This window comes from Limulus polyphemus, unplaced genomic scaffold (genome assembly GCF_000517525.1).
Source record: "Limulus polyphemus unplaced genomic scaffold, Limulus_polyphemus-2.1.2 Scaffold99, whole genome shotgun sequence".
NCBI classification, from domain to species: Eukaryota; Metazoa; Arthropoda; class Merostomata; order Xiphosura; family Limulidae; genus Limulus; species Limulus polyphemus.
Genome location: NW_013665709.1, coordinates 1,160,777 through 1,182,655, shown reverse-complemented (window position 1 = coordinate 1,182,655; position 21,879 = coordinate 1,160,777). Strand labels below are relative to the sequence as shown.

Sequence of the window (21,879 nt, the reverse complement as noted above, 5' to 3'; positions counted from 1 at the left end):
AAAATTAATTAACACACGGAGACGTAACAAATTACCAACATTGGTCACTCACTCATGTAGAACTATACAGTCTTACTATTATATTCTGAAAAATAATGAAGTAACAAGCTGAATAATATATGATAATAAAATGGTAGCTCATGCCAGTATGTATGTGCAAGATGAATATTTATCTGTTTTCTCTTGTACTCATTGTGTAACACATAATAAATATTACATTAAATAGTGGGTAGTTACATTATCAGTCTTTATTAATGCTACATGTAACAAATTACAATCAATGGATTGCTCTCCAACAAAATGCCTCTGCCCAGGTTGAACAGTGCTTGTTCTCATCAAATGAAAATATCACATGAAAAGTATTGGTAGGTGATAACTAGTTATATTTCACACTAACACAAACCCTAGTTACGATTTTTATAGCTTTAGAATATGGTTTAACAGGTTACTGACAAAAATGGAGCGTTGATGTTTTAGCTTAAAATTCTTTTGTAGATGCACAGAGAGTTGTGGGCTGGTTTTATCCCTACATTTTTTAGTTCAGTTTTTAGATATCTTAATCTAGAGTTATGTCTGTTCATACATTTCCTATGGCTTCTTCAATCTTGGTGTTATAATCTTTGTACTTCCTTGATTTCATTTTGTACTTCACTTTTCTTTGTTGATGTCCTTTTGCACTTTTTGATTTTTTTGTTATAATCCTTCTGTACATTTTCTGTGAATTTTCCTGATATAGTATTTGATCAAATTGATTTTACTTTGTAATTTTCCGTGAATCTTATATTTCTTGTAATTCCTCCTTTAAATTCAGTTCTTTTTTAAACTTTTTTCACTGTTTCATCATTTCCATTAAATTTTCAATCTTGCTTAGAGCACATATCATCACCTTCAGTCCATTTTTATTTACTCAAAATAACTTCACTCCTCACATGAGTTTTTAAACATATTCATTATCTAAGTAACTCACTAATGCTTTGACTGTTACTAACTCTACCCTCACTTGTTGTTCTATGTATACGTGTTTAACTTGTTTGTTAAACCTTGGAGAAAATTCAAGATATTGAGGCCATACCCTTCCATTATGCTAACCTCTACTGAGCAGCAATACAAATTTCAAAAAACTTTAAATTAACAACATAGGCTACAACAATGCAAATCAGTGTGTTAAAGAAGGATTTTGTTGGTTTTTAGAAAATGATGCGTGCATTATGTTCATCAGCTTATACTTTTAAGAATATATTAATTTTTATAGTTGAGCTTTCAGAATTTATTGTGTTTTGTATGTGAAGCTTAAATGTATAAAACAAGTTATGGCTAAACTACTACATCTGCTTTTTTGTACTTGCTCAGTTAATAATATACATGATTTTTTTTGTGTCTGCCATGGAGACTAATGATGAAACTCTGAGAAGAAAAATAATCTTAAAAGTTACCAAATTAATATAAACACTAGTCAATTGTATATGAGTTTTAAACACTTAAGGCTGTGGTAGATTAGAAATCACTCATATTATGGTATCTCCAAACTTTGGTTTAATGGATTATAACATGAGAAGTACCCCTGAGATGAAAACAAAAATTAGTTACACACACACACACTATCACACTCATGGACAAATGGATGTTAATTAATTTGCATAGTTGTAAAAAACTAGTTGCAATTAAGTTCAGGGGTACGGCCTATTGATAACATCCCAGTTTGTCTACTCCCATTGGCAACAGACGAAATGGGAATAGACATAAAAAAATACAATCATCAGGCTGTCAAATATAGAATAAGACTTAGATACAAAAATCATCTTAGTACAATTTTAGAAACAAAGCATTTTTGTATTTATACTGTTTACAATATGATGCAATAGACTTTTAAAACATTCACACATTGATATTGTTTATGTATAATACATGCACATATACACTACAAATATAACACAAAATAACCTAGCTTGTTCTCAAGAAGTTATAATACTGCTTTAAAGTTTTTTCATTTACAATAAAGTAGCATAACAAGTTTACAGAAAAAATATAAAACATTTATTTTGCTACATGATTACATTAGAATTGACTAAATTGGAATAAACTGGCCTATTTCCTAAGTTAGTGGAGAAAGTATTGGAATAATAGGTTGTGTTTGAGAAGCTGTCATAGCTCATTTTCTAGATAAATGTGAAACTTCAAATTATCTATATTTCTTTCATAATATTAGGTTATTTCTTAGTACATGAAAAAAAAGCAAGGGGTTTTAATGCAAGTTAATTTTTTTTAATGAAAAACAAGATTAAGTTAATCGACTTAAAGATGATCTTTCATAATCATTATAATGTATATTTATTTATTTTTTATTTAGAAAAAATCAAGAATTGAAACTTGGTGTTTGGAGACAAGGTGAAAGTAAGATATGAATGTGACAAACAATGCAAGACATATAAAGCAAAAGTAATAAAGATTGAACTGCTAATGGTGAAGCTTCCTTCTATGTTCATTACACATGCTGGAATGAGAGGTAATTTTGTTATAATTTATTTCAATACTTATGTGAAATATTTCTTAAAGTCATTGAATTATATCATTTGTAACTGTAAAATATGGATATTTTTCATAAACTTAATACGATGCTGCAAATTAGATGTAGAATATAAATGACTTATTGCAAATATCTTCTAGACTTTATTGAAGCATTGAGTACCTTGAAGTTTGGTTGAATAGGATCTTGTATGTTTCTATACAAGTGGCTTAAAACCTGTGCCAGAATTATAGTACATTGAAAAACAAACTTCACCAACAGACAAAGCATAAACACATCTTTTACATCATGATAGTGTCATAAATTTACTGGAATAATTTGTCACATACACTTAATTTGCTACTACTAATACTACTAAGTGAACAGTGTGTAATTACATATCAGTTATCAACTGCTTCTGATTATATAGGTTTTCATTGTATACTACTTTGTAATTTCAGGAGTTGCAATATGTTGGGTTTTTTGTAGGTTTTCAGAACTTTAATTTATACCTTCAGTCAAAATTAGTAGATTATTATTATAACTAGCCAGTAAAAACAGTTCATTTAATGGCCAGTGACTGAACATTTTTGTATCATGCCAAAAACATTATTGTACGTCAAGAACTTAGGAGCCAAACCAACTCAGCAGGCTGTTTCAATATATTATTCTGCAAAGTCTTGTACATCACAGTGGACTCTGAAGTAAAGAAACTGAAAACCCTCAGAGGAGAAGAATGAAGCAAAACCTGTCAAAAAGGACAATCTTCACAGCCATGCATTGAAAAATGATGTCACAAAAGCGTCTTGGGGCCTTGCAATTACTAAAGAATCTATTTTTCAACTTTGCTTAGATTCAAGCCATTTATCCAAAATCATCTTTCAGGACAGTTTCTTGAATAAGCTGTAATATTGTAGAATGAGTTGTGTATGATTAAAAAGTCATCTGTTGGATCTTGACATGTGTGGGTTCCATGTCGTTTATAGGGCATGTAAAATATTAGCTTTCAAAAAAATTTCTTGACAAGAGTTCTGTGAAGTATAAGCCAATTTGTATTTTGTTCTTTCTCGATTATATGATTAGTGCTTAGTGCTTACAAGCTGAAACTATGACATACATGAGTAGATGATATACTGAAAAATCTTTATGCGGCAAATAAAATCAAGGGCTTCATTTTCTTGTGCTGGTAGATAAAGGGAACTTTTCTCAATTGTGTAATGTGCTACTTTATTTTTTTTATGTGTTGGTAGATAAAAGAGAGCTATTGTCAAACTGTGTAGTGTGATTATTTCCTTGTGTTGGTAGATAAATGGAAAAGTCTTTAACTATGTAAATTTATCTAGTTTCTTTGAATAGCAGTGTGTCATTGGAAAGTGGTTTCTCCATCAATAAGTTTATCCTAAATGAAAACTTATTTGAAAACACTGTAGTTTGCCAGCATTAAGTGTGTGGTGCTGTTTTAGAGATATAGAATCAGTTCCAACAGATAGGAAGATACTGCAGTCAGTAAGATCAGTCATACAGAGATTACAAAGAACAGTTGGAAGTTAAACGTATATCTTCCTTCATGATGTAAAGAAATGGAACATAAGAATAAAGTTGACAAATAGATCAACTTCTTGGAAGAAGCAAGAAACAGGGTCAAAAAATAAGCCCAATTTGAAAAAGAATCATATGAGGAGAAAGTGAGACAGTTGCAACAAAAGTTATTTGTATAAAAAGTATAATTTAGCATTATCATTTAGTTAAGCTTTAAATGAGTGTCATCCTTTAGTTCTTTGACCAAAATATGTTTTCAACTTATTTTGTAGTTATTGAATAAGTATCATAAAATGTAATACCATAGTGGAAAACCTCCAATTATAATGAGCATGTACAACTGTAATGAGTTGGAGGAAGATGAGAAATACACAGTTTGGTCATTGAAATGGAGAGGTAATTGTCATGAAAATTGAAGAAATGATTTTGCAGGGGATAAAAAAGTTTGATGGATTTGATTAGCAAGTAGCAAATATTGCTTAGAATCTTTAACATTCATCATTTTAACACATTATGGCAACTAAGTCCAGCACTAAAAAGTCTTAACTTTTTTTAAATACATCCACTAATAACACTTTTATCCAGCTTCAAACCCTAATATTTAATTGTACCATACATGGCATTTAATGAACAAAATAGTTCCTGGTATATAAAGTAAAACACCTCAGCTGTCACAAAATAATGCAACAATCAATTAACCAGAAAAAGAAGTGACTTGAAGATATTGTAACTTAACAAGTTTGCCACAAATTGTTTTTCAAATTAATCTACTTTATTTCTTTTGGTGAGATTTCATCACTCTCTTCATAACATTGTCTCCTTGGCTTTTTTAAGAAAATGTCTACTGATATTTCTGCAGTAATTACACCTTTCGCCATGGGCATCCTTTACAGCACATGTTTTTTGTGAGTTACATTCAAAATGTAATGAAATTACTTTTTGTTTGTGTTATACTAATTAGTATAGCATAAAATTATAACTAATAATTCATATTTTAATAGTATTTAAGTTTTAAGTTCTTAATTTTATAAGTCATTATTAAAAAAAAATCTTGAATTTCCCATAGTGTGAGAAATGTGACATTTTTTCTCTAGCCATCCCCTCTTCTCTAATTTATTTATCACCCCTCCAAGAAGTATGAAATTTAATGTAAATTGCTCATTATAATATTGTCATCAATCAGGCGTAGCATAATTTTCATAGTCTTCAATTTTGTTTGGTTACAGAGCCATAAAATAGAAAATCAGACACTTTTCACATCCTCTCTTTCAGGATTTGTCAATAGTCCTCTCTTACATTTAATACTATATTATTTATAATGAGCAGAAAGCCAAAGTTTTCATCTATTAAATGACATATTGTATTATATTGTTTTGTGTACAGAAAAATGTTAATTTCTCTTTCAGTACAAACAAAGGGAACAAAGGGAAACACATCAACTAGCTTGGATGAATTTGTAACGGTTCTTGTCACATAGTTAGAAAGCCAGAAAAATTGTGATAGTTATGGGACATTGTCTGCTTTTTGCACATTATTATTCTGTATTCTTTTGTGTATTATTTAATTAAATAAAAATTATTTGGTGCACTGCTACCATTAGTATAAAAAAGTAGGGTTAAGTGTTATCGATAGTGGATAGCAAAAAAAAAGAAGACCCAGGTAAGTTCTTTAATTCTTGTTTTTCATGTGTATTCGTTATTTATTATTATAAAAGTGACTAAAATGTAAAAATAGGAAACTCGTTAGGTTAGTTAAAGTTAGAATAGATAAAGTAAATAATAATACAATAAAAAATTTTCATGAGGCGAGCAGCTCAGAGTAGCTCCTTAGTTATGTAATTTGATAGTGTAACATGAGCCATATATTTCTCAAGTAATTTACAATTTATAATGGCACAAATAGTAAACATGGTTCAGTAGGCAATAAAACAATAAATTTAAGTACAAGTAGATATATATACATTTACGAATTTAAAACTACTCAGAATAAATAAATGTAGTTTTATGTTACAATTTGAAGCCATTCTAGAAAGAAAAAAGGGTAATTTCGATTTATTTTTGTTGGTTATGAAATCGGTCAAATTTACCAACCTTGTATAGAGTTAGGGTAGAGTAAATAACAGGTAAAATATAAAGTTTTACTGAAAACAAACATTTGAAATGTATTTAGGAGGCTTTAGAGAATATGCATATGAAATTTGAGATTTTTAAGATGAAGAAAAGTATTTTTGATCTTAACATGAAATTCACTGCACATGGACTGGTCAAAAAAGACTCGATATGTTCACGAACAAATCTTTAGTAAAACTACTTCATTGAAAAAACTTTTTTTTTTTTCAAATGACTTGTGACATTTATTAAAAGTCTGCAACATTTTGTGAAGATACACTTACTGTATTAAAAGTTATAGTTAAAACTATATAAAAGTAAAAATGGTCACGTGGTTTGTCCATGGGGCTGAGCCCCCTATTGATAGAATTCATAACTGGCTCAATGCTAAATGTGCAGTACATGTACTGTTCATACATAGTCTTTTCTAATTTGCTAGTCTGCAGTTGTTGACTGGGTGCATTCCAAACGTCATGAACAGATTACTTCAAAGTGTATGTGTATGTGATAGGCATATGCCAAAATATGAAAATACTGTATGTGCCATTTGGTAGGATTATCCAAGAAATGAACATCAGTTTGGGCTTTGGTATATCAAATTGAAATTTTACAGCACTTTCACTGTGTTGTGGGTGGTCTCGAAGACAACATACAAAAGAAAAGAATGATTTGCACATTATGCTAAGCAAAGAGGAAAGTGATTTGCAATTGGAGTTATTTTAATTTGCAAATTGTGATGCAAACCCAGATATTTTGTCCCCTGTTTTGCTATGGATTTTATAAATATAATTGTTGAATAGAGATATTGTTTATTGATGTTGAGTTTAGATGTAACACAAATATTTAATACAGGCTGAAATAATGTAATTTGAACAAGGAGCTGCTGTACTGTTGATTTAGTTCTGGTCTTATCTCAGTGCCATAATGAATAGGTTAGAATAAATTTTGTTAGAACACAATGGAAAAGATCTATATGCAAAAAAGGTTCTTATACTTTTAAATGTGTTTTAATGTTAAGTAGCATGCTGGTTTATTTAAATATTAAAGAAGTATCATACTTTTACATAGCTTCAAGATACTGAATTGTAAAGCAGATTTCATTGTATTGTTGAAGATCTAATCTCTCCTTAAGATTTATTTCCAGTTCATGACTTTGGTTAGGCTATGGTATATATATATTTATAGTAGCAAATTTTATGAATCATAATTTTTCATATTCAGTCTAACAAAGCAGCCACTCTAGATTATACTTAGTACACTTTATAGCTGGTATCTCTTTTTATTATTATTATTAGTTATGGTTTATTTTATAAGAGAAAATTAATTCTGTGCTCCAATAATCCATTGGGGTTAAATGTGTAATGACATCTAGTGTTTACTGAAGCTTCTTTTCATGCAGGGTTTTGGCCTCTTTTTTTTGCCTTAATGATGTTGATTAAAGCTGGTTAGAAGTGTTTTTCTTCTGAGTTGCATATATAAAGATTTTTGATGTATCTGTTCTTTATATTTGTATTCTGGGTGTAATGAATAAATTCCCAATTTGTTCTAACACCATATCTTCTTTTAACGTACTTGTTATACCCACTGACACAACACCAGAACAGAACAAATGGTAGAGCAGCTTCTTATTCAAATTATACTATTTCAGTCTATATTAATTTTAAATGCACATTTTTTGTATTATAAAATATCCTTTTCATGTGGAAATTGACTAAATCCCAGTGCATGCAGTTAGATATTCTTAAAATATTTTCTTTCATATATATCTGTAATTAATTTAAAACTATTCATAATAGATATATATATATGCAACTTGTGTTATGAGGAGTAATATGTATAATTTATTTAGTGTGCAAGGTATTTCAAGTACTTCTAAATGATTGTGTAATTGGTAATTGTATATTTATGTGAACCAATTGTTATATTCATTAAATTCTTTTTTTTATTCTTTTATAAACTTAAAAATATCATTTTTGTGTAGGTAAAAGACTCGAAGACAAGGGGAAAAGTTTCCAAACTATTCATTTCTGAAAAATAAACATACAATGAAGCATCGTAGGTTTTTGGAAGAAGTTAATAAATAATTATCAAGAAAGAGATCTACAAGATGAGAAGGAAATAGTGTTGTACAGTGAGCTGCTAATAGAAGCCAGACCAGGAGAGCACTTACACACAGTAGGTCTGAAGTATTTCATATTTTAATCCTCTGAACATGAGTGTGTCGAAGTATACATGTCACAAATTTTATGTAGAGCCACATTCAAGATTTAATCAAACAATCTTATTATACATGTATGGCAATAAACTTGGCATCAAAAATAATTTATAATTGAAATTTTAATATTATATAAGATTTAATTTCTTCATCACTAACTCTAGCTATTATCATCAACATACAATGCAATGAAATAATTAAAATTAGGAAATAGAAAAAATACATACTTTTAATTTTTTGTAGAATATCTTTTTTAAAGATTTTAATTTTTTTAAATACATAATTTTAGGTATTTTTCTTTTCACGTATAGTTAATTTTTAATGTTTTATTTACCTTTCTTATAAATCATCTCGACACAAGTCAATGATGCTCTCGAGGCATATTACAGTGTCTCTGGCAGACATGTGCAACACTTTGGCAAAATTTTCATGTGCCTCGTAATATCATAAGCCTTGAGGACTGACACAAAGTGTGATGTATATTTAAAGTATTTAAACCCTTCAATTATGCATTTTAAAACATAACTGATACATAATTAAGTATAACATATTTAGTTAAGAAACAACTGTGCTATAGTTGCTCAAGCATCCAACAATACTACAGTCAGCTACATGTACTCTGTGATGACAGATGTGTGCCAATTATGAGATTATAATGTAAAATGAGATCTTTCTAATGACTATACACATGTGTATGTAACATCTACATGTAGGTTATAAAGCTCAAACAAATCTGTTGAAGGTGGATGTGGCACCTGTCAGGGTTTGAGAAAACTGATTACTTGTTTCAACTGCATTCATTCAGAAAACTTTGAAATGTACAAGTGAAAAGGTTATGTAAGCATCTTATAGTCTACACATACATCAACACAGCTACCATTGTATTATTTAAGATACAGAGTGTAGAAAGTAGAGAATTTTCATAGCTTATTAATTACATGACAATACATCTGAAGTTTTAGGTAGTTTTTATTTATTTCTTTTGAAATAAAGGACTTGAAACAAAGGTAGCATAAAACTTCAAATTGTAACATACATTATAATGTTAATTTCATTCGCATATATTGATAATAAAGGTGTTTGATTAAATTTTGAATGTAACACAGTGACTTATGCAGAAAATTGTTTAAAGGGGTACCCTTTGTGAAAGAATTAATTGAAAAGGAAATATTAAAAAACATTGCTCAATATTCACTTTTGTATGTCACCTGACATGTCCATGCTCTGAATTGTTCTATTTACATTTTATTACTTCTATGATACAACAATTAGAAACTCAAAGTTCACATATTGAGAAGATATTAAATACCAACCTCCACCTTCGTGGTTTGCTGAAATATCAATACATTCAGCAATTTATAAAACCTACCAGAGAAATCCCTTTCATCCCTTCATTCTTTTGAAGCCATTTATTTACTCATGCTAACCCATCATATGTACATGCTTATAACCAATAGAAAGAGAAGACTTGGAACCATGCAAATCTGATAGTTGTCTGTAAATATTTTGACAGGGAAGGCTGTAGTTTGCTAGCAAAAGTCAAAGTGTGTTGACTAAAGTTGTTGCTCTGAACAGAAATGACTTTTTCTTAACCTATTTATACCTTACTTAAAAACCCAGATAAAATATAGTAGTTTGGTGATGTCCAATTCTAGTGAGTGTTTTTTTTTCTTTTCTAAAATATGTATTTAAAATTTACAAAAATTAATTTGTACTTGTCTCGGTTTGAGAGAATCAATGAGGGTTAGTGACTATGTCTTCCTTTTCCCGAATGCAAGTAAATTTTGTAACGTCATAAGTGCTAGAAATCATGGTTTTTTATGTAAATGTTTTATTTATTGTTATATGTTTTAACAAGAATAAATTTTGACAATGTAATAGTAAATTTTAAATGTTATCATATTATATAAAAAAGTAATGGTACACTACTTATATATTTGTATTTTGTAGGTCAGTCTCATTGTAACTGTACATTTGTTTACTGAATGTGTTTTTCTTCTACTCATCTACATTGTGGTGAAATAAAAGCAAATTATAGAACACTAGAAACTTCACAACTTAAACAAAAGATTATTCATAACACTAAAAAAAAGATGTTCTATAAAACTCCATGAAATAAAATTATGAGCAAATGTTTATAAATTACATTATAAAAGAAACACTAATACTGTACATACAAAACTGTATGAAACAATGATATGTTGTACAAACTCTATAATAAAAGATATGTACAAATGTTTACTTCTTATGAGGAAGAATACATATGCAAATATTTAAACATCATGAAGAAAGAACACCACTACATACAAAAGTGTATAACTCAAAGATAACGTACAAATTTGGACATAAAAAAAAATAGTGCAAATGTTGATACATGATAAAAAGGTAACTAGAATTAAATCCAAAATAGGAAAATCTTTCAGAAAACAAAAATATGCTTAGAAAACTGTAATATTGAATGAAGATTTATATAAATGTTTTACAAAAACCTTGTAGAAAACTTTAAAAAATGTTCCTCCTGACATCCATAAAATTATACACTGATCTTGACATGTCATGAAAAGGAGCATCACTACTGTATATACAAAACTGTAATAATTAGCAAAATGTTACTTGAAAACATTTTAGTAAAACACTGTGTAACATCCAGAAAAAATAGTCTAAAAAATTCTATGAATCAAAAAATGTAAGACAGTTTCAAAAATAATTGTTGAACATTCAAATAAAAGAAATCAAAAATGGAGAGATGTACTGTCAAATATAATCGTTAATTTGTAAAATTAGAAAAAGAAAAGCACAGACACTTTTACCTATTACATGAACAAAACTTTTAAGTCAGATTCTCATAACTGATTTATTTTGATGTGTGGGTTGAACATGGAAATTAAATCAGCTATGATTATTTCAGCAAGGTTAGTTATGTACTAGATAAAAGCTTAATTTCTTTGAAGATGAGGAATAGTGTGATAGTCTTCAAAGTTTCTTATACAGGAAATACTCATGAGGTTTTACGCAGCATTTGTATCTTATTTTCTGAAAGGCACAGTCTGCATCTTTTCCTCTTATTCTTATAAACAGATGTTGATATATGCCTGTCAAGAATGAATTGCAGAGGTGATAAGTCCAGCACAGTTTAAGTAGTATACTAGAAAGACCTGTAGTAGAAGCTCAACAAGAGCAGTGGTGGCCAGGTCCTTCCTTAGTCCTTTGAGATAATGCCAGCTGTTTAATTTGCTTTTTAAAGTACATAGGCATTCATAACTGCTAAATACAGAAATTAAAAAAAAGTTTGTTATACTACTTTATTTTTTTTGTCCAAAAGAAAAGTAACTCAAATGCTGCTCATTTACACATACCCACATTAATTTGTTGTAGTCCACAATTATCTAAGGTTTTGTAATATCAGTGTCTCTCCATTTTCTTGTCAGTTACAGTCCCAGAATGTATTGTGAAAAAGGCATAAATGTCTCAATTGTAAGTCCACTTTACAGTTGTAATAGGTTCACATTTAAAAAATTGTGCTTCTCCTCTCATCGGTTGTTGTTGGAAATATAGTCTATCTTTTCTGCATGACTCACAAGCATACATCCTCATTTATGTCAAATAAATGAAGTTTAATTTTTATGTTCACACATTTAATACCTTGAATTATAATCCTGAGCAAATAAAATGACCACAGTGTATCATGGTTCTTTCAAAATGGCCAGAAACTGAAATAACATAATTTTTTTTGTGTCGCTAGGGCAAAATTAATGTAGCAAAAAATAAATAAAGGCAGAAAGTGACTAGAATCTCAAAAAGCACAGGAAAAAAAACATGTCCAAACACAGGCAGTGCCTTGGAAAGAACAAGCGTATAATCATGTACATTACTTCGCATGGAGATTGTGCCACTCTACTATTGGTGGATTGTCACTGCATTATGACAATTATGTCATAGGCTGGTACAATACACATAAGACACATGTATAGGTGGAAGTTTGTTCAAGGCTTGTAGCATGCACAGGAATTTCCATGGAAGTTGTATGCAAGATATTAGCTCTTGGGGGGGGGGGGGGGCATAAAGGTGAGTTACATTTCCAAATTCTATTTTATTTTGTACTACTTTGATTTGTAGTCTTTGAATACATAGCCTAAATGCCAGAGTCCTCGTTCCAACCACCATATTGCAACTTTGTTTTTTATAGCCATCACAATTCATCTTTTGAGCCACTTTAAACAATGATTGCAAGAAGAAAAGATCTTAAGGCCCAGTCAATCCTCTTGAGGCATTTTTTTTATCCAATTATGTCAGTGATGACCGGAGGCACCTTATCTGCTCATGAAGCTGAAGTTTAATAGTTATCCATTTGTCTGAGTTATTTGAGCAAACATCTGGTGTGTAAGATGTCTCAGATTCCAATCCCTGATGAGGTACTATGATTTTCATGGACATATTAAGTTAGCACAATCTTACAGGGTAGTGGTGAACCATGGTACGACAACTGTTCACTGCTAGCGTTACTGCTACCATATGCCTTCCGCCTTTTTCTTCTCCAGTTCAGATTGCTTGTTCTTCTGTTTCATTGCTTTCTCAGGAGCCTACCTCACCTGTGGATCTACATCCAGCCTTTGCTTCTGGCTCTGATGATGATCAGATATCTTCTTGAGTGTGTTTTTTCATATCTTTTTGCATGTATATCATAATGATTCTTGGGTTGCTTTAATCTATAGGTTTTTTTGCCCCCACCTCCACATTAGTTAGAGTCTTCTTTGTCCTCATAGTCTTCATGACTCCTTTGCTATAGTCTAAGGTCATGACCCTTCTATATTTTTGTATCCAATTTCTTGTGTTCCTTCTATCTGTCTTTCAGTGATTGACAATTACTGAGCATTGTTATCCACACCTTTCACTTTTTGCCCAGAATTATTCCCATTCTTTCATCAGTTTTTTTCCTCTACTTGCTCATATTAATCTTTGTTCGGACATTCACACCTGAACTCCTCCTCTTCCTAACATTATAAGGACCTGCTAATTTATCCCCAGACCACTCCTTTCTTCCAGAGACTTGGAATGCCCAGAAAGGCAATTAGTTGTTTTTTTCATATCTGTCTTCCTTACGTTTCATCATTATGTGATCATTCCATTCCCAATCATCTTTTTATGTCAAGTTTTGGCTTTCTGTTGCTATCCCACTTGGACTACCCTCTTTCATGGACACTACCATCACCTTTTTTTCCCATGGCTTACTTCCTCTTCTAGGGACTTATTCCATTTCATGTTAACTGTTTGGGTTTGTCAGCTCATCCATATGATGTGTACATTTTTGGGGGATCTTGACTGATCCCATTTTAAATCATCTTCCATCAAATTAGGCATATAACCACCTCTCTTGCTTCCTTTCCATACTGTCTTTTAGTGGAGATCTTGTAGGGTGGGATGTGGACTTCTAATACATTCATCTCTCATTATTTACATCACTTGGTGGTTTCATAGGCCTCTGGTTCTGCAGTCTACTTGAAGGCTCCAGTCCAGGCTATAACATTATGACAATTATATCATAGGCTGGTGCAATACACATAGAAACATGTAAATATTGGGGAGTTTGATTATAGCTTGTGGTATGTGCAGGAAATTCCATGGTAGTTATGCATGAGGTAATGGCTCTTAGTGATGCAGAGAGTTAAGTATCTATCTGAAATACCTTTTCAAGTAAAGAAAATGTTAACTTTTAGTTTACATGCCACACCAGGAATTCATGAAAAATCAAATGACTTGCTGTTAAAAAAACAAACAAAAATATGCAGCTATTTTAAATATTATTTTAATAGGTACAGGTTTATGCACTTTATTTTTATGTTTTTATGAAAATTTGTATAAAATTACATACTATGTATATAAGACCCATGTAATTCAAAATGATAGAGCAAGTCAGTTTAGTAATGTTTTCAACATGTAATTTAGTTTGTAGTTTATAAGTCTGATAACATACAGTGATGATTTGTACTTGTGCCTTTATTACCATACATATTATTAATGGTGATTGCTGCAGTGATATAATTATGTAAGGGAGAAATATCAATTTTAAATCTATGATACTATTAGAGGATTTGATTAATATCTTAACATATTTCACTAACCTAATATATTTTGTTCCATATCTATAATTGTACTGTATTATATGAGAACCATCAGTTTGCATTGTTTGCTTTATTATATCTCGTACCACAACTCATTGTGGCAGTCATACAGTTGACATAATATGTTGTGGTTCAACAAAAAAAGTCACAAACTGAACTTTTTTTTAATTTTGCAGCACTTCTTGGCATTTGAGTACCCAGTCAAAATGTGTTGTGGTTGTTTTGAATTATCTAAAATCTCAAAAAAGTATTTCATTTTGGTCTCTGATTGTTTTAAAAGAACGATAAGTAGTCTTTGAGTATATGTATGTATGTATGTATATATATAATGTCCAGACCTATAAATAGAGATTCTAGTTTATTTGTCACTTTTTTTCCAGGTGCATCTGACTGACTACCATATGTTGTTGTTATATTTGTGTGAAACGTTTATAATAATATGAAATGATAATTATCTTTATAAGATTGAAAAAGTACAAAAGATTTTTGTTAAACTGGTAATAGAAAAATCTTATTTTCAGTTGTAGAAGAGTTTTCTTGCAGTAAATCCATGTGTTAGAACTAGTCAGTACAGTTTCTTGTGATCTAACCTCTACTTATATGCAGTAAGAGATCATTGTCAATTTAGTGTATTAAAACTGTGTGTATAATGTAGGTTATGGTTTTATGTACTTATACCAAATTCATATTATTATTAGTGTCTTTTTAAAAGATAACCCCAAAACACTGGAGGAGGATGAAGCTTATTAAATAATTCAAAATGAATTATCAACCATTTTGTAAATCATCTTTCAAACACACAGTGTATCATCTTGATTGTTTTCTGACAGATTATATAACTTGGGTCTAATCTGTAGTGGTATATCTGTTCATACAGAATGCTATAATTCTCATGAAACTGAATAACCTGCATGTTGTTTTCATAGATGATTACAAAGATTCTGATGAGAGACTAGCTATACTGTAAGAAAGGTTGTGTGAACTTAAATCCTACATGCCCACGAAAGCTGAAGTTGCACTGATAGATAGAAGAAGCCAGAAAAGGGGAAAAAGAAGTTGGTATTTCAGTATTTATGCAGTTATTTACTCTGTGAAACTTGAATTTTCAGGTTCATAAAACTAGAATTCTAACAAATTTCAGAGTTGGTTTTTTAGAATGTATCATAAAGGATATAATACAAATATGTCATCATTTCTGTCAAAATATTATTTTAAAAATTTTAATTACATGAAAAGTTGGAAGTAATTTCACTCAAGTAAGAACTGGCTTAGTTATCCTATCAACAGCTTTGAACTGCAAGTTTTGAAAAGATTTTATGTTTGTCAATCTCTTATGCAGCATTTACATAATCTTTTTATATATAAATTAATTGATGTACCCATTTTGCATGGGGAAGACATTGGGGCCCATGGGGAGTGTCATAGGGGTCCAAATCCAGACACCAAGCCTCATCCTATGTCACTCACCAGAGTGCCCTAAGGGTGCGTTGAAGTTTGGTAGAAATCAGTAGAATAGTACAGTGAACACACAAGGGTCTCCAGGGTGACATTGGAGGGTCAGAGCTAAACACTGATCTTCCTGTGTCGCTCCTACAAGGTATGGTAGAGATCAACATAATAGAATAGGGAGCATGAAGGGCCTTTGTGGAGTGACATAGAGGAATCACATCTGAACACCGACTCCCTTATATCATTTCCAGAGGGATCCTAAAGGGGCAAATGAAGCTTGGTTGAGTTCAATCAGAAACTACATATGTGAAAGGCAAACAGACAATGGTCCTACACACCTACAAACAGACAATGGTAGTACACACCTGGGGGCCATAAAGGTGCAAGCCATGTTTGGTTTATATAAGTCAAGAAGTGTAGGCATCAAAAGTGGACATACTGATGATGCTAAGTGTTAATGTCTTGCACATTTTATAACTTTGCAGAAGAGTGGGTATAAAATATTAGTAATGCCATCATTAATTAGGGTGTTTTTAACATAAGTTATGATATTAAGGCATATAATAACACAAACAATTTCAGTTCAACTTAATACTTTAATAGTGATTAACAGAGACAATTGTTTATTTTTAGTGAATATTTGTTTTCTGTGTTTCTTCTACTTATAATACCTCATAGTTACTTGTATATAAGACAGAAATGAAACTGGAAATTAACAGCATAACTACTTATTACTTAGGAGATTCAAATGCTCGATTTTTAAATTAGTTAAAAATATTTTTTCACCATATCCATGAGAGGAATATGTTTTAAAGACACAGTGCCATGCTTACATTTTTGTGCCATTCAAGTAACATAATTTCTTTAAATTCTTTGATGTTTTGAAAAAAAAGCCTTTGCTTTTCACAGTCATATGAATGTTGGAAATCATAAGTAATTTTTGTTTTTGGTAGGAGAATGTGATAATTGTAAGAAAATACAAATTGTTTATTTTTTAACGTATTCATGTTTTTTGCACAAAATATTAAGGAATATTATATCGTCAGTAATTTACCTTGTAAGTTTTTCTAGAATGATTTTAGAAGTAAGCCTTTTTTTTTTAGTTCAGAACGATAATTTTAAGTAAATCTTTGTTCCAAACTATTTTGCATGTAATGATTCTTGACTTCGGATTTGAAGGATTACCAATAAACTTTTGAACGTAATCAATTATGTATGCCTAGTTTAAAGAACAAGTAATGGAGGTGCGTTTTAAATTTACTTTTGCATTTGATACTTATTCCTTCAGTAGTTGTATGTAAATAAATATTTTATAATTGAATACATATTTTTGTTTTTGATGAGCGAACCCAGTGTTGTTTTCAGCTGAGGCCTATCACAGACATTTTAAGATGGTATAACCTATGAAGAATTGGCTTTTTAATAACTTACGTGGTGGTAGATTTACTTTTTACATCAAATAACTTGAAATTTATTACAAGGGAACAATGTAAATGATACCATCATTTCCGGTTAAACACTTCTAACATAGATGTTGTGTTGATCCAACAAAAATAATAAGTGTACACTCTGCTACCAGTATGAAAATCTTGTTTATGCTTGCTAAAAATGAACATCCTTGTGAACATATAATAGATTAGAACTTGACATCCAGTTGCGATTTTTTTCCATTTTTAAGGTAATCACATTTGAAGTTTCCGATATTGGTTGTGTCGCATCACATTTTCGTATGTATACCTGAAATTACAGACGGTGGCAAGTTTAAGAAAAAAGCAGAATGTTGATTTTAATAAAGTTTTGCTTGTAAGCGATTCGATTGGACTGAACGGATACATATATTTACTGTTAGCCTTATGTTGTGTTAATACACAGGGGAGAAATTTAGAATTCGTTTAGAACCAAATAAGAAGTGATAGTTTCAGAAATTAACAGAAAAGGCTTATGTGCTTTATTCTCCGTCATAATACAAGATACTGTTACGACAGCGGAAGTCACGTGACGCTAGTACGTCATGAGATTCTAGAAGGATCGTGTCTGTTCCTGGCAACTCTAGTCTTTTCTACGCGCCCTCTATTTTTGTATATATAAGCCCGGCAAATAAAGCGGGGGAGAAGTGACGGCATAGATAAGGGCAGATAGAGAGATATAGAGACAGATATAATCGAGTCAAGCCGTAATTAAAGTGTGTAAATCATTGTGAATTATAGCGTGTGTTGAAGTTAAAGTGACTGTGGAAATTCTGTGTATTGCAAAGTTGTATTGAGGAAGAATAAACTAGTTTTATTTAAAAAAGGACTTATATCGCTGAAGTTCCTCTGGAAGAATTTTTTACGGGAAATTAACAAACGATTAGAGACGTAACAATACTATGTATATTACTTTAGATATTTTAATTTACGTAACACCTAGTACTGGTTCTCGAAACGGACATCTTAAATAAAGCTGTTTTGAAGGAAACATGGTAGAATAGAAAATTATATTTTTGAAAAGAATGCTAATGATGCAAAGTAGATCTTTGAATGTGAATTGTAATTTTTTTATTGAGTTTAAATATCTGAAGATAGACCTATCTTTTGTTTGCCCTATTGTAACGAGTAGGTATTGTTATAACATGTTTTATCCTTGGGCGGATTCTTTTGCATTATTTTGTAAAAATAATGCCAAGTTCAGTCCACGTGATGATAACGAATTACTTTATTTCTTCCGTGATTTTTGCTGCAGGCTACTTTCTTTGTAGTTGTAGGCCTAAGTACACAAACAACGTTTCAACAGAAATTCCGAGACAATTGGTAAGTATGCTTAACTCACTAATATCCTTACAGAATTTTCTCACTAATTACACGAGTAACTGAGTAGTCGCGATAAATCTCACTTCTGTCACTGAACTCATAAACTCCCTGAATACTCAATAACTTCTTTATCTACGTACTCGTATTTATGAATAATGCTTCCTAGTAATTCTCACCGCGGAAAAACTAGTTTCGATACTGGAGTTTGGCACATTATATAGCTTTGCATACTCTGTCTAGGTATTAGAGAAGCTTCTAGATTATTAAATTTCATTGTAATTAGTAGCGCCCTCTAGTAAACAACTAAATTGTAACATTGAAAATATACCTTACAACCTGATGATGACAAAACCTTGTCGAAACTTTGTACATTTGCTGTTATGTTAAACTTATATTAAAGTTTTTTCATTACCCATTCAAGCCGTCTCCAACCATTATTAGTCTCAAAGTGGGTTCCTCGTCATCGAATTTACAACAGTATTATTCTATATACTGGTAATGAAATTGATTTTATTATTATTATAAAATAAATAGTTACACGTGTTTACAGATTGTTTTTATACAAAGAGTAATTGTTCCAGTCGATTTTCCCTGGGTTTTTTTTCCTGATCATAAAAAAAACTGTCAAAGATACAATAAAAGTTTCCACACATTGCGCAATTTTGTCTTTCCCCACCATAAAAGTGGACGGTTCAGTTTTCAACGAGTTGCGTTCGTGGCATGACATGCAGATCTCAGCATCGTTAAGCCGTTTTGAATATTGTTTATTTTATTATACAGACTGTGGAAAATTGGGTAGCTGTTATACATTCGTTCGTAATGTTCAGTGAAAACACGAAACAGGAGCGTCATTTCACAAAAGGCTTGTTTTTGTAGGAAAACATGCACTTTTTGTAAGCTACCAGGACAAAAGACTTGGGGGTAGGGAGATTAAGAAGACTTTTGTTTATTTGTTTGAAGTTAAGCACACTACCACGGGTATCGAAACCCGGTTTCTGGCGTTGTAAGTCCGTAGGCACCCCGCTGTGCCATTGAGGGGCTAAGAAGACTGACCTCGTATGGCCCTCCAATTTAACAGGTAATTTGCGTATATGTGTTAATCCAGCCTGACCAGAAATGTCTCACAAAACCTGCCATTTGGAGCCCCCTTCCGAGCTTAAGAGGAGCGGCTGACCCTGTCGACCTCTCTCCCGCCAAGTGACGCCCTTGGCACAAAACGTGTTAAGCTATGAGACATTCTGTAATAACATTTAAGCGTGCGTGTATTTCTTATTACAGCAAAGTAATTGAGAAAAATTGTACAGATTTTTCTCATTTTTGATTCCGGTATTTCCTACAGTGGAAGTTTGGGTTCGTTGTAATAGGTTGGGTTTGGAAGAGTGGTTGGCGTCCCGCATTGTGGATCTGCCTGTCGAAAGTTCATGTTCATTTACAATAAAGAATAAAAAACGTGTTCCGAACTTTGAAGCCCTGGTGCATTGTAATATTGACGGTCAAATTCCATTATTCGATCACACGAAAGTGCTTCAAGAGTTTGTGGTTGGTGTTGTTGACTAGTGGACTCCAGTCCAGTGTTTCTCAAACGGTGGGCCGCGAGCAAGTTTCCAGGGGGTCACGAGTTGTCTGCACTGAGTCAATTTTTGTTGTTTTTGAGTCCTCGAGGTGACCGGGAGGTACACGTATCACCTTTACTATGAACTCTGACGAACTGCGCCAAGAAACATTTCAGATAATTTTTTCATCTTTGTAGAGAATGGGAGGTCGCGACGAACAAAGCCCAGACGCGGGGGTCGTCTGGCAAATCCGGCTGAGAAACACTGCTCTAGTCTATAAGTTAAATTATAGACGGCTAGCACAGATAACTTTGTGTACGTTTACGCGAATATGCGAGAAAAAAAAAAAGAACTATTGTAATATTTAGCGCGAGTCACCTCTAGATAAAATGGATCTTACATGTATTAAAATAACATTTTATGTACACTATACCCTGATTGCCGAGTCACATCTGCTACGAAGGTTAAGTTATAGAAGGATTTTAAATTGTGTTTACAAAATAAAGTATTTTATTCATCATCAGCTATTGGAATGTTTATCAACATTTTCCTAACCCTTGTTTCATATTATATACATAAAAAAAAAACATTCTATGATGTTAAAATGTCAAATCTAAAAGTTGAACTACAATGAATTTACTTGTAAGTACCCTAGCAAAGCTACTAAGGCTATCTTTAACGTCCCTAATATTTGAACTATTTACCAGAGATAATACAGCCAGTCAGCAGTACCTTACCATCTACGTCAAGGCATTGACAGTCACTGTTATAACACACTCATAGCTTAAAATGAAGGTGGGATATTTTGTAGTATGGTATGGATTCGAATCCGATTCGCCCGCTCTAAGTCTAGAGTTCTATCACAGGCAAACCCCGCCAAAAACAGAGTATACTTCTTACTTATGAAAGATATCTTAATTCGATGAAGCCGTATGAAGTTGATTCTCAAGCACATGCAGTGGTTTTGTAACCTGGAATTTTTAAAAATAGTTTCATTAATTGATTATGAGAATTTCGTTGCTTACAAAATATGCCGATTGATGAGTGACATAAAAAAAAAAGAGTTAAACTACAAACGTTTGCCTTCACCGAAAAACTATTGGAATGATCATATCTTTATCGGATAGCCTTAGTTAATAGTAGCAAATTAGCCCCCAGTGGCACAGCGGTATGTCTGCGGACGTACAACGCTAGAATCCGAGTTTCGATACCCGTGATGGGCAGAGCACAGATAGCCCATTGTGTAGCTTTGTGCTTAATTACAAACAAACAGTAGCAAATTCATTTATTATAGTGCTATTTTTTTATTTGCGTTAATAAACGTAAACTTGAAAGACATTAGTTCTATCAATTTGAAAAATATGTTAAAGAGTTTGATTAAATGTATGGTGAAAGAAATAAAATCTTACTAATGGAAATAAAACTGAAAATAGTTTAAATAGGCATTTTTTGCAATGCTAGAATCCAAGATTCGATTCTCTGCTGTGAACAAAACGTAAATATGTCATTATGTAGCTTTGCGCTAAAACCTAACAGCAACAACATTTTTATTTATATTTATACGATTTTGTACGCCATTATGATAAAATATTGCCCCCCCCCCC

General features: G+C 31.6%; 1 long non-coding RNA gene across 6 annotated transcripts in view; it reads left to right on the top strand.

The window, feature by feature from the left end:
- LOC111088622 overlaps window positions 1-17,254 on the top strand; it is a 22,000-nt gene extending 4,746 nt beyond the window's left edge. For 5 of the 6 annotated variants that reach the window (XR_002613095.1, XR_002613093.1, XR_002613089.1 and 2 more), the window contains 3 exons: window positions 2,348-2,503; window positions 8,132-8,325; window positions 15,411-17,254. This is a non-coding gene — a long non-coding RNA (uncharacterized LOC111088622). Of the gene's footprint in view, window positions 1-2,347; window positions 2,504-8,131; window positions 8,330-15,410 lie in introns of all 6 variants that reach the window. The other variant, XR_002613092.1, reaches the window with a different exon arrangement.
- Window positions 17,255-21,879: the final 4,625 nt, after the last annotated feature.